This window comes from Poromitra crassiceps (genome assembly GCF_964638095.1).
Source record: "Poromitra crassiceps genome assembly, chromosome: 6".
Lineage (NCBI taxonomy): Eukaryota > Metazoa > Chordata > Actinopteri > Beryciformes > Melamphaidae > Poromitra > Poromitra crassiceps.
This window is the reverse complement of record NC_139627.1, coordinates 50,722,607-50,735,379: the sequence shown is the minus strand read 5'-3', so window position 1 is coordinate 50,735,379 and position 12,773 is coordinate 50,722,607. Positions and strand designations below refer to the sequence as shown.

Below are 12,773 nucleotides of genomic sequence, written 5' to 3'. Positions count from 1 at the left end.
AGGTGATGTATTGTAATAACTAATGCAGAGGCAGCACTTCCCCAACTGACAAACGCCGGGCTAGAAATACACTGTTTTGTTTACATTGCTCAATTATGGCAGACAGAATGTGAACAAAACGTCTTCTCGCTACCAACAAGGCCATAGGGACGGGCGGGTAAATGACAGCAGGCACTGAATGTGAAATGTGTCACTTTGCTGGATGAATAAGCGTTCAGTGGTGAATGTGAAAGCTGAATGATTTACAGACACGGCGCAGCGGCTCGGCGCTGCCTCCGGAGGCTGGCAGACTGTGGGCTCCGTGTCGCGGGCTCGTTTAAGCTGCATGATGAGGCTCACGTTGTTAAGCCACGCGCCGCTGTTCAAGCCCAGATCCTGCCCGCCAAGGCGCCGCATTGAGGGGCTTTGCATAAACCACGCATGAAAAATCAAAGTCAATATTTTACGATTCGCGTTTCACCGGTACGAGAGGTGGTTGCACGGAGGTATTTTGCATCGGCGTTTTGGCAAAGCCTTCTCTTCGAAGTACACCCCCGCTGACCCATCACGCACCTCCGCTGGGGCAGAGCAATCACACTCTGAGGCGGCTGCGTTTGGTGTCGAGTGTTTATAGAGAGGCAAAGTGGAACGTCACCAAAGAGCGTGGAAGGAAAGAGACGACACTCCGGGCATTTTTGGAAACAGAATGCGCCTCGCAGTGGTCAGCTGCGGTAGCGCTGGCCCCTATAATCAGCCTCTCTAAACAGTAACTCAACGGGAGTTGAACCTCGGGTCCTTTTCATTAGGTATTTATCTTGAAAAAACTAAACAAAGAAAACGAAAAATTTTGCTTAGTTTCCACAATATGGTTGTTGTTTTACATCCCTGCACTACACCACTTCAATCAAGATTTGCAGTACGCCCGGAAAAGATGTGAATCCCCAAAGTTTAGAGTGTTCTCCCCGTTGAGTTACTGTTTAGAGAGGCTGATTATAGGGGCCAGCGCTACCGCAGCTGACCACTGCGAGCCTGTGCGAGGTTCTTTTGCCGCTGTCACGCTTCCAAAAATAAAAAATGGCGGAGGCTGCTGGGCGCTGATGTTGCAATGGGGCAATATGGAGCTGTCATTTCTTTCCATAAAAGTTCTTTGACGTCACTTCCTGCTTCAGCGCTGTACCAGAGATTTTCATCCGCCGTTTATTTTCCCGTAGACATTTCGTAAAATGCTTATAAAATAGTTCAAACGGTTCAGCTAACGCTATAATCGGGAGAGAGACCATAGAACATTTCACTCGGACCAAAACTTAAAAAAACATCGAAAAAACATTTTCTTTAAACCCGCATTTTTTTTTTTACGTTTTGGTCCCAGTGAAATGTTATGCGATCTCTCCTGTTTCTAAATATATTTGTACCGTTTGGTTTTAAACCGGTAAAACTATTTTTATACGCATTTTACGAAATGTGCATGGGAAAATAAATGGCGGATGAAAATCTCTGGTACAGTGCTGAAGCAGGAAGTAGGCGGTCACTTTGCCTCTCTATAATCAAACTGGGATGCTACTAGTTTCCCCCTCATAAAAAGGGACAACAGCCATTTGCATTCACGGGCTCCATCGGTGAAAACCGGCTTCAAAAAGACATGGCCGGTCTATGTGACAGCATCTGAAATGGCCCCAGAGGTAGTTTGGGAAGCTTTTCGCCAGCAACTCCATCTCTGAGTCGTGGTATTACAGGGCCTTAACAGGGTCTCTCCCCCACATCTGCTGGCTGTGATAAGGTGAATTAAGCCCCCCCCCCCCCCCCCCCCCCCCCCCCCCCGCCGGTAAATGTCTTCTCTCTGCAACTCCTTCTGGCCTCAATTACCCACAAAACCCTGCGGGTGTCACACAGAGATTACCGGCCACCGAACCACTTCTACACGTTGATTGGTTGGAGGGGAGGGGAGGCTGGATGTGATCAGCAATTAGAGCTACATCCAGCTTTTGAAAAAATGAGAAAAATGTGTTTTTCTCCCCCCCCCCCCCCCACACGTACGTCTGTCAGGTTTTCTCTTGAATCGATTTGCCAAGTGCTTGGCATGGTGGGGTTAAGAGCAGCACAGGAAACAGACTTTTTTTCATCTGACAGCAACAATGGCCTGGCAATTTCCAAAACACTTTCCCTGATTGAGAAGCCAATTATGATTTTGGAGGTTTTCTTGCACAAGAAGTACTAGCTCCAAACAATGTTTCTCACTAAAGCCGTGTTCACACAGAGATATTTATTTTTCTCCCCGTCGCTCGATTCAACCCTTTTGGAATCGCCCTGTCGCTGTGTTTAAATCGCTCGTCAACAGGCACAATTCTCAAGACTAGTTTGGACCGGGGGGAGGTGAGAAATGTACCGTCGGGAGGAAGGAGTTCCCAGAACGGTGTACTCATCACCAGCATGGAGAACGGTGTACACTCACCAGCATGGAGAACAATGTACTCACCAGCATGGAGACAAGTCTCTGTTAGCGCTTTCAGACAGACACGGTTCTGGTTCTGGCTCCGGCTCCGTTCTGGAGTCTCAGAACCTTGGTGCTTTCTGGCGAACCAGCCCGTGTTCACACCAGTTTAAGCAGAACCAAAGTGGGAGGACATTATTCGGTAGTCCTTCTTCAGTTTATTTTTTATTTTTTTAAGTTTATTAATTATTTGGTCTGGCGTTCGAGTGAACCCAGCCTTGGCCCTCTCTTCTGCAAGTTCGGCATATGACTTGCACTTTCTTGTACTGCTTTCTAGCTTTTCTTGAGATTCGGTAGATGCCCAAATCACCACTAAACATTTGGTTTCCTCAGGAGACCACTGCAAATTATTTTTCTCTGTGTTGTCACTGCCTTCTTCTCCTTCCTGCTCGTTTTCACAGCCTAGAATGAGACACGCCCACTGACCAATTATTTTTTCGGTCTGAACGCGCCGGCCGGTTCAGATTAGGGTTCTGGAACCGGAACCGGCACGGAGCCCTGCCGGTGTGAAAGCCCTATGACAGGAGCATCAAGTCCAGTTCACGGGAAGTGAAGAACTCATTCAGTAGGAAGGTTTTGTTTGCTAGTGAGTGATTAGGGGTGTCACGATACACTCAGTTCACGATACACGATATTGGGTTCACGATAACGATACGATACAATATTTTAACAATATTTTTTTGCTATCGATTTGTAAGTTGAGGGGGCATCCTCCATGCTAATTTGAGTAATTCCACCATTTTCATCCTCCGTGTCTGTAACGTCCCTCGTCTGTTCAAACAAAGCAATGAAAAGGAGAGCGAGCATGCAATCAGATGCAGATCAGAGCCACCATGTTCAGCTTCTTTTTCTCGCGATATGAGATCTCATCTCAACGATACATATTGTCACGTTTTGCTATTGCGATATATTGTGACATCCCTACTAGTGACCTAGCATTTAGCAGGGCCAAGCGAAGAGTTTTTGCGTGATTTTAGTTTCACACACCGGTGTTTACTGCAGCCACTTCCGGGGTTACAGCAGCCAATCAGCATCGAGCAGCAGGGGCGTCATGCAAGCCAAAAATCTGAGGAGGCGAACTCTGGCGCCGCGCCAAATTTTTGGCGGCGCACAAAGTGCGGCGCCAAAAATTTTTTGGGGGGTTGGAAGCCAGATTTAGATCTCATTTTAAATTAACAGAGTGAGCAGGTGTAACCATAAGGCTATTTTCCAAACTGCTCTCAGCCTCCTGGAAAGATCCATAATCACCAGACTAAGTACATTGCCACTGCCCAGGCTCAATGGACTTGACAAAAAAGGGAGACCACACGTTTCAAAGCAATGTAACACAATGTTTATTTATTGCCTTTTCAGAAGGTAGACATCTTTTCTCTTCCATTAGTCTCATCTAGTGTCCTCTAGAGCAGGGCTTCCCAACCATTTTTGTGCCAAGGACTGGTAGATACATGGGAAAAAAAGTCGCGGACCGGTTGTCAATTTTAATGGTTTTAGTTATATATATTTACTCACCAGGTGGTGACAAAGGGTAAATAACAGCCTTTTGTGTTGTACTGTATGTAGCCTATACAGTATTTATGTTTTTGTTTTAACTACAAACATAAATAAACGTCAACTTGAAACTATGTTTCAACTACCACACACAGCCTATAATATTATAGCCTATGTTTATAAAAAAAAAAAAAAAAAAAAAAAAAAATTACCTCTCAAAAATCCGAGGGGGCAATTGCCCCCTCAGTTACAATGGGCATGACGCCACTGTCGAGCAGCAATCGACTGTTGCCAGCGAAATTTCGCTCGAGTCGAGATATTTCATCTCGGGCGACGAGCAAATATCCGCCCTATCGCTCTGTTGCTGTTGCTCGGACGCCCAGCGCTTTTTCTCCTGGGCGAATATACATTGTACGCTCAATCGCTCATTTGCATTGACTTTGTATGTAAACTCGATGCCAGCGAAAAACTTTCAGAGGTCGACGTGAATGCACCTTTACCAATGTGGCCCGTACAGTTAATGCTGGCCGATATTGACAAAATCAAGTATCACAATATTTTAGCCCGAATAACTCAATGTGTGCTCAATAATGTGACAATATTTTGTGGGGAATGAGCAGTTGTGCTGAAATGAAAATTTGTAATGATGATTAGAAATCACTAATGTGTAATCAATAATTAGTAGCCTATGGATATGATGAAGAGGAAAAGCCAAGCATTGTTCATTTTGCTCAGCCAGAACATGCTAATAAGTTCAGAGAATTGTATAAAGTTCACTGTAATGCCGCTAATAATCAACATTTAAGTTATTTCACAATATTACGACCAAAATCCCAGACGATATAGTCACAATATCAGTGCAGAAAAAGTCCATCTCAAGTCACTTAGTATTCAGCATCCAAATCTTATTTTTCCAGGTGAAACATTCTGTCACTGAGTTTCCAAAGCGGCTTCACTTTCTAGAAATGAAACCAGTCAGAATAAATCAATGCATAACTTCACTTGAATCTACAAAATTCGGAACTACATTGGAAACAAATTAAACCAGACTCTCTATGACCTTAGTTCCTATCCCTAGCTACGGCTCCCTTTCCCTAGCCCCGAATCGGATGGCCAAACTTGAATGGGTTCTTCGTTGGTCCGTGCTACATCCTTCCACAAAGTTTTCAGGAAAATTAGCCTAGTATTTTTTCTGTAATCCTGCAAACAAAGCAAATTATTATTCCGATTTTTCCCCCCATTTCAAGAAAATTACAATTTTAGAACCCAATAATAGTAAATGACTTGTTAAGATATATATATATATATATATTGCAGTGATCAATATTGCCCAGCTGTTGCTCTAGTAGACAATGTTACCAGTCACAGACCAAATTTAAAAGGCCCTTGGCCGGCTGGTGTCAGTTTTCCTACTCTGCTTAACCTGTGGACCAAACTCCCTCATTGGGCCTGTGAGCGATATGGACCGTCTCCAACAGATACAGTAGCAGTGCGCCGCCCTGATGACTGCGAGCCGTCATTACAGAGATGCAGTGGTACATCATGAACGGCCCCCAATGGACTCGTAGGGCTGATCTATTATCAGGACTTGGGCCGTTGCTCATTTCATTAATACCACAAAAGGCTGGCTCGCCCTTGAATGCTGACAGCAACTCCAAATTGCCATTGTGCCTCCATGCAGAAGATTCTCTCTCTCTCTCTCTCTCTCTCTCTCTCCCCAATTTCCTATTCAGCCATTTTGGAATCATCATCATCCTCAATTTACTAACTCAATTATGAGCGATGATGGAGCCACCGAGAGAGTTTCAGAGTCTCTCTCCATTACCACTATTAGGATCACGGAAGCACGGAAAGGGCCCAGATAAACGCTTATCCTCCCCAAAGGAGAGCGACAGCATCCGGGCCGGACGCGTTTACACTCTCCCCCCACCACCGCTCCATCACCGCCATAGAGACACTGCATGAAATAGGCCACGCGAATTAAACATAGCTAAAAGCTGTTGTGTGGTGGGGCTGCGCAGACAACAAATGTAAAAAATCGCCAGTTAAAGTTTTTTTTGTACTCCTGAGCAAAACAAGGAAGCCACTGAGAATTGGCGAGAAGAAAAATGTGGATCTCGCTGTCAAGAAGTAAGTTGGAGTGTTCATCTTCTGTATATACGATTTTTTTGTGCAACACACAACCATGCATAGGAGAATGCCAGGATTGGAGGGGGGGTTTCTGTTTTCCCCCCGTCTTGGGCGTGGTTTATGAATGATGACGCGTTACGCAGTGTCTCTATTGGGCATTAGCTTTCACATCAGAGGGAACAGATCTCTCAAGAAGTCTATAGGCGCTTTCGGACCAAACCGTTCTGGGGACTTCCTGAGAGGAAGGACAACATACAGGCTTCCTGAGCTTCTTCTACAAAGTGGAACTAATCTTGTCCCTCTGGAGTGATGTGGTGTGGTCTTGTTTTAGTCCAAACTGCCTGAACGACGTTGACACATTGTGACCTTGGTATTGTAACGTTCTATCTGACCTTTTTGTCCAAATTGAGTTAGTTGCATTCAATGATGAGCAGTGTTGGGGGCAGTAACTTAGTTACAGTAAGTTAGTTACTGTAATATATTACTTTTACCAGTAACTAGTCATGTAAGGAACTACGATTTTCAAAAAGTAATTATATTACAGTTACTAATGCAAGTAACTTCAAGTTACTGCATTACATTCTCCAGCACCGGCACAGCGCTAAAATCGAAGTGTGGAGATATATAGGTCTGACTATGTGATGCTTCTGCGTTGCCAGAAGGCATTTAGTTTTTTTTGTACTGGTAGGTAATAAATAAAAAGTCTGCAGTTTGGCTGAATGTTGACTCCTGCTGTGAGGTTAATAATTATTGTTCCAATAAAGTGTATTCAGTTGTAAAAGGAGCTGGTTAAACAGGTGTCACTTTTTCAGAACTGGCGTAGCAAAAGTAATATAGTAAAGTAAGGAGTAATATAACAAATTACTTTCAAACCAAGTAATAAGTAAAGTAGTCTTAGTAATGAGTAATAAGTAACTAATTACACTTGAAGAGTTCATTTGCAAAAACAGGTATCTCCGTTTTTTTTATGGTTTCAAATTAGATATTGATGTATTTATATTGTAATTTATTTATTTTTGGTACATTTTTTACTATCAATCACAACTAAAACATTCATCTGGTAATTATCACATAAATTACCTCACAAATGTTTTGTATGTGCAGTCCAGGGAGTATCAAACAGGTGTTGTTTATTAATTTTAAGAATGGTGTTAAGCTGTTTTTGCAAATGAACTCTTCACTTCCGGAGTAACTTGCCCAACACTGATGATGAGTGCCTGTTGACATATCTGTGGTGGGGTTTTTTTGGGTGTCATTTCCAAACAAAAGGACCTAGCAATATCTCAGAAGTATCCTGAAGGCAGATAGAACCTTATAATACCAAGGTCACGGCAGACATGCAGTACATAAGATCAGTGCTGGGGACTAGGCCTACTAGGGATGTTCATTTTGAAAAATGTCCAAAATCGAAAATCGGGGAAAATTAACACATTGAATGCCAGCCATGTTTTCATTCCTGTAGGTAAGTTGTGCCAGGGGTGTTTTTGACGATTCTGGCTCATTTTAGAACAGCCGAGGATTCTTTTCTTCATGAACACCAATCATCTAAAAATAACTAATAGAATGTGTGCTTTCTCTGTCTAAAAGAGTTAGTTTGCAGAGTTAGTAGTTATGTAGATATTAGCCGTTGAGTACAGCATGGTTTCAGCGTCTGGAAATTTATTCAGAGATAAATGGCTTTTTGTGAAACAGTCACTTTAACCATTCATTTTTGGCATCAGTAAGACCGTCAGACATTCTAAACAATAGTTTTGAACAGTAATTTCCTCCATAACAACAGGAAACACCCCTCTCATTCAAACTCCTCCCTCCGTGTGTCTTCTCCTCCTTCCTCCTAACAGCGGGCGTGTCAGAAGCGCGTTGTGCTGCCTGCCTGTCTGTCTGCGTGCCTGCCTGCCTGCTTGCCTGCGTGCGGGGACGAGTCTGAAATGGATTACTGTAAAATCGCCAAGCCATTTCCTTGAATGGCTTGCTCCCGCGGTGTGTGTGTGTGTGTGTGTGTGTGTGTGTGTGTGTGTTCGCGCGTTGCTCCGCGGCTCTGGGGGGGAGGGGATCTCTGTCCGTTCTGTGTGTGTGTCTCCGGGCTCCTGACTGTAAAATCGCCAAGCCATTTCCACGGGAGGCGGCTGCTTTTGGTGTACGGGTCCCGTGGCTGTGGCTTCTCTCTGTATCTGTCGCCACTTAGTGGTCGGTAAAATAGATTACACACATGCTCTTGCTCCTATAGTTATCTCGAAGATGTAAAAGGGGTTGATTGATGTCCCACCGTCAAAAAAACATGTAAGACGAGTTAGGTCGTCCTTGGCACTTAAGCGCTGGATTATGTAAGACGAGTTAGGTCGTCTCTGGCACTTAATGTGTTAACGATCAATTATCAATCATATTAATAATATTTTTTTAATATATATTTTTTTTACAAAATGAATACCTATGGCAGAAAATACAAAAGACAATGTGTTCTCTTCAATGAACTCTTTATTTCAATGTGTCTCCTCTCCAACACTGCTGTCCCCGGCGCATGCCGGTGTGAAAAAAAAGTCTAATAACAACAATCGATAAGAATTCCACATGATCGATTCCATTCCTTAACGATCAATTATCGATTTTCGATAACTGATGAACATCCCTAAGGCCTACTGTACAATGGGTGGCAATTCACCCACATGCAGTATAAACTTGAGTAATTGGAAATACTCGCATTATTTTGAACTGCTTCAGGCAAAGAGTAAACAGAGTGTCCTGCAAGTTATTCATTAAAAACACCTGTCGACTGTGGAATAGCACTTCACCTTTTTACAAAAGAGTTTGCATAACAAGCACAATACAATGACACTTGAAGAGAAAAGTCTAACAGGTTACTCTTAATAAAGAGTAACTGTCACTATTGGAGGAGTAACTTAGTAAAGTCGTCTCAAAAGTAACTGCTTAAGTATAAAACTAACACCCCTGGACAACGCTTAAAGGAGAATTTCGTTTTTTTTTAACCTGGACCCCTCTCCTCACATTAATTATGATCTGACGACTCACCCAGTGATCTCCGCAGCGTTTCTGGCCGTCCTACGCATTGTTTTGAGATCAATCCTCTCCAATCCAGTCGTAAAATAGAGCTCCGTGGGGGCCAAGTGGCAGCCTGTCTTTCCTGCATCTAAATAGCCAGTTTTATTCCCGTTTTCGCCACATATCGTCAGACTTGACGAGACTTGGTGACCGAGATCACGAATGAGGTAATTTGATCCCTGGGAGACTCCAGTCAACAGCCCGGGGGGAAATATCAGTCTGGTGGTTGTTGAGGGATGAGATTATGACGATATGTGGCGAAAACAGGAATAAAACTGGCTATTTAGATGCAGGAAAGACAGGCTGCAACTTGGCCCCTCGGAGCTCCATTTTAGGACTGGCTTGGATGCTATTGATCTCAAAACAACGCTAGGACGGCCAGAAACGCTGCGGAGATCGCTGAGTGAGTCGTCAGATCATAATTAATGTGAGGAGAGGCGTCCAGGTTAAAAAAAAAACGAAATTCTCCTTTAATACACATCCCAAGAACTCCCACTCTCTGGACATTATCATGGCTTGAGGCACATTTTTATTTTCAAAATGAATCAGCCAAAAATCTGTAAAAACAATAGATGTCAATGTCAACCCAACTGTTTTCTACAATTGGCCGAATTCAGCTTTTCTTTTCTTTCATCTTACTGGAAAGATTTTTACAATTCCACTTGCAAGGATCCGACCAAAACAACAAAGTCATACACTAGAACTCAAATGGCACCAAAGAGCATCTTTCTTCTTCTACTGGCCAATTTGTTTGCCTTTGATTTTCCACTTGGCCAATTCCCCGCTGCTGTCCCAGCTTGCTCCACCCCCTCTGCCGATCTGGGGAGAGTTGTAGACTAGCACATGCTTCCCCCGGTACATGTGCAGTCGCCAGCCGCTTCTTTTCACCTGACAGCGCGCCCACTGGCCAAAAGGGGGCGTGACAATGGGCGTGGCCAATCACAAAAAGGCACCTAACTTCCAAACGGATTCACGTAACACCACGACACTTTGTTGAAAGGTTCGTCATGAGCCAAGGACAAACTCATTTAACTTTCCACACCCACTAGCCAAAAGGCTGTGTGGAAATGGTCATGGTATTTCTTCTTTGTCTCATTATGGCACGGAGCGCAGAGTCCTGCACCGGGTCGGGTACCCGCGGTACCCACTGGGTACCTGCAAAAAGTTTGTGTCACGAGTACAAACAAATACAATTCTGTAAATTAACGGGTCGGGGGGCGGGTAAAAATGAACTAAATGCAGGCGCGTAATGGGTAGAACAACGTAGGACGTGTGTTTTTCTGTTGCACTCAGACTGACTTCTCAGTATTTTACATACATACATACATACATATACATACATATACATATGCACGCACGCACACATCATATATTCATTATCAGGATACTCTTCTGGCAGAATTATTATATGTAATGATAAATATCAATATTGATCAATATGGGGGAATATATCATGATCGTATTTCTTGACCTATCATTTGACCTAAATTTACAATATAATTTAAATTTACATTATTAAATTTACTAAATAAGAACAGGTTCATCTTCTCGGGCTTTGTTTCCTTGCAACTGGGTCTGCATCAATTTATAATCTCCTTGGCTTTGCATAATTCGAATCATGCCGAGAGTTTGGCCGTTTCAGTTCACGGTACGTATGTCAGTCACGCTAAAGTGTGAATCAAACCCCTTTCCCTCTGGCAGGGCGCCGCATCTCAGATATGATCAGCATTTACCATGATTACTCTAACGGCCAATTTCACACAAGTCATCTGCGGTAACAAGCAGTAAAGCGGACGGCGTTCGGGACCATGGAGAGAAACTCCTGTGATTGCTGCAAAGCAGTCCCCCGGGGGTCATAATGGCTTAGCGTTGGCTAACAGGAGCCATTTTCTATAATCACGTCATTTGTCTTTGGACAACAACAATAGCCTCTAAGAGAACAGAGAGAGAAATGGATCACAAAGAATGACATGATGGAGGCCATAATGAGTACAGCGCGGGAAAGGGCGAGCGAGGGAGATGGAGAGGCAGAGAGGCGAGATGGCCATGCTGCTATCCGGGTGCACACAGTGACTTAATGCTGTGCGCAAAAATATAGACTGATGTGTGCAGTTCACTGTCTGTTGTATTCATTTGCATTGCATATGCGGCCCTGCTGACCTTGTACATTATGAAAATGCACTATACTGTGCTGTGTTATTTGTTAAAGCTGCGATACGCAACTCTTTTTTTATTTTATTTTTTGCTGGAGGCAGGAAGTGTATTGCTAGTCCTTCTCTCCTCCCACTCAGTTAGTCAAATATTCACCCCACCACTTGTCACTCATGCTGATGAGCAGTCTACTTTACACGGTGTCTAGTGTGAGGCGGAGGTAACAGCATCTGTAAAAGCTTCCACAGGCAGTGGAGAAGCAGATGGCAAAACGCAGGCTGCAATAAAAAAAAAAAAGCAATGTTGATGCCCACCGTGTGTTTCAACGGCTCTCGTCTCTCTGACACACGTTTAGTTGAGTTTTAGCGATTGTTGTTGTCGTTGTTGTTGTTGCAATGGTTTCCGTGCACTTGACAGCCACAACCCGGCTCCCAGGGAAATGTGTGTAGTGTATGCCACAAACGTCCCGGACATCATTGAAAAGCCCATTTCGGGCAAATGGGGTGATGCATGAACACCAGGGTCACACAGACAGACTCAAACGGGGTGAGGCATGAACACCAGGGCCACACAGACAGACTCGGACTGATCAATGTAGAATATCTTCCATTTATTTGCTGTCATTTTGAAGTGAAATAGGTTGCATATCGTCACCCTCTTAAAATAATGGCCTACGTCACTTTTTCAAGTTTTTCAGAAAACATAAACAATTGAACCAAATACAGAATATATGATATTTATGAATCATTCCACACAAAAAAATGTATGACAATAGATGACTATTGACACAAATAACACTGTCTGTCAATTATGTAACAGAAAACGATTAGATGACTGATTAGATGACTTAGGCCAATTTACAAACATGCCATTGTGACACAAAAAAAACAGACTTAGGCCTGACTTACAGTTGCATTTTATGTCAAGCGTGTGACTTACGCCGTTTTATTTTTGCCTAAGTCACATGCTTGACATAGGCCATTGCACTACCAGGTATAGGAACAGCATGATCTTTTCAATTAAGGACTTAGGCCATTTTACCAGAGGTGTCCAGCATCATGAAGAGATTGATTTAGGCAAAAATATAATTTCCCTCAAAAAGTAACTTAGGCCATTATTTTAACACATTCAGTGCCAGCGACGCCATATGGCGTCATTAGAAATTTACCGTACAGTGCCAGCGACGCCAAATGGCGTCATAACTCGATTTTTTTTTTTTGACGGGGGGGTGTCGATCTATGCCTCTTACATCGCCTCTTACAATATTCAGAGGTATTGAATGTGTCTAACCTATTTTACAGAACCCTTAGGTGGCGACAGCGCTCTCCAGATGAGAGAACGTGGAGTGAAACACACAGAAGAAGTCATTGGGGGGAAGGAAATCGCATCGCATCCGTCCGTATGCAGCGGCTTCATTGAAGCAACGTTTAGCTGTGCCCCTGCAGCAGCCAATCTGCTATCACAATTGAGCACCTCGATG

General features: G+C 43.6%; 1 protein-coding gene across 1 annotated transcript in view; it reads right to left on the bottom strand.

Moving 5' to 3' along the window:
• The window catches only part of dpp10 (dipeptidyl peptidase like 10), a gene marked incomplete at both ends in the record, with an annotated part of 182,966 nt that overhangs the window by 147,061 nt on the left and 23,132 nt on the right, over positions 1 to 12,773 (bottom strand). The gene's annotated exons all lie outside the window — the stretch shown is intronic.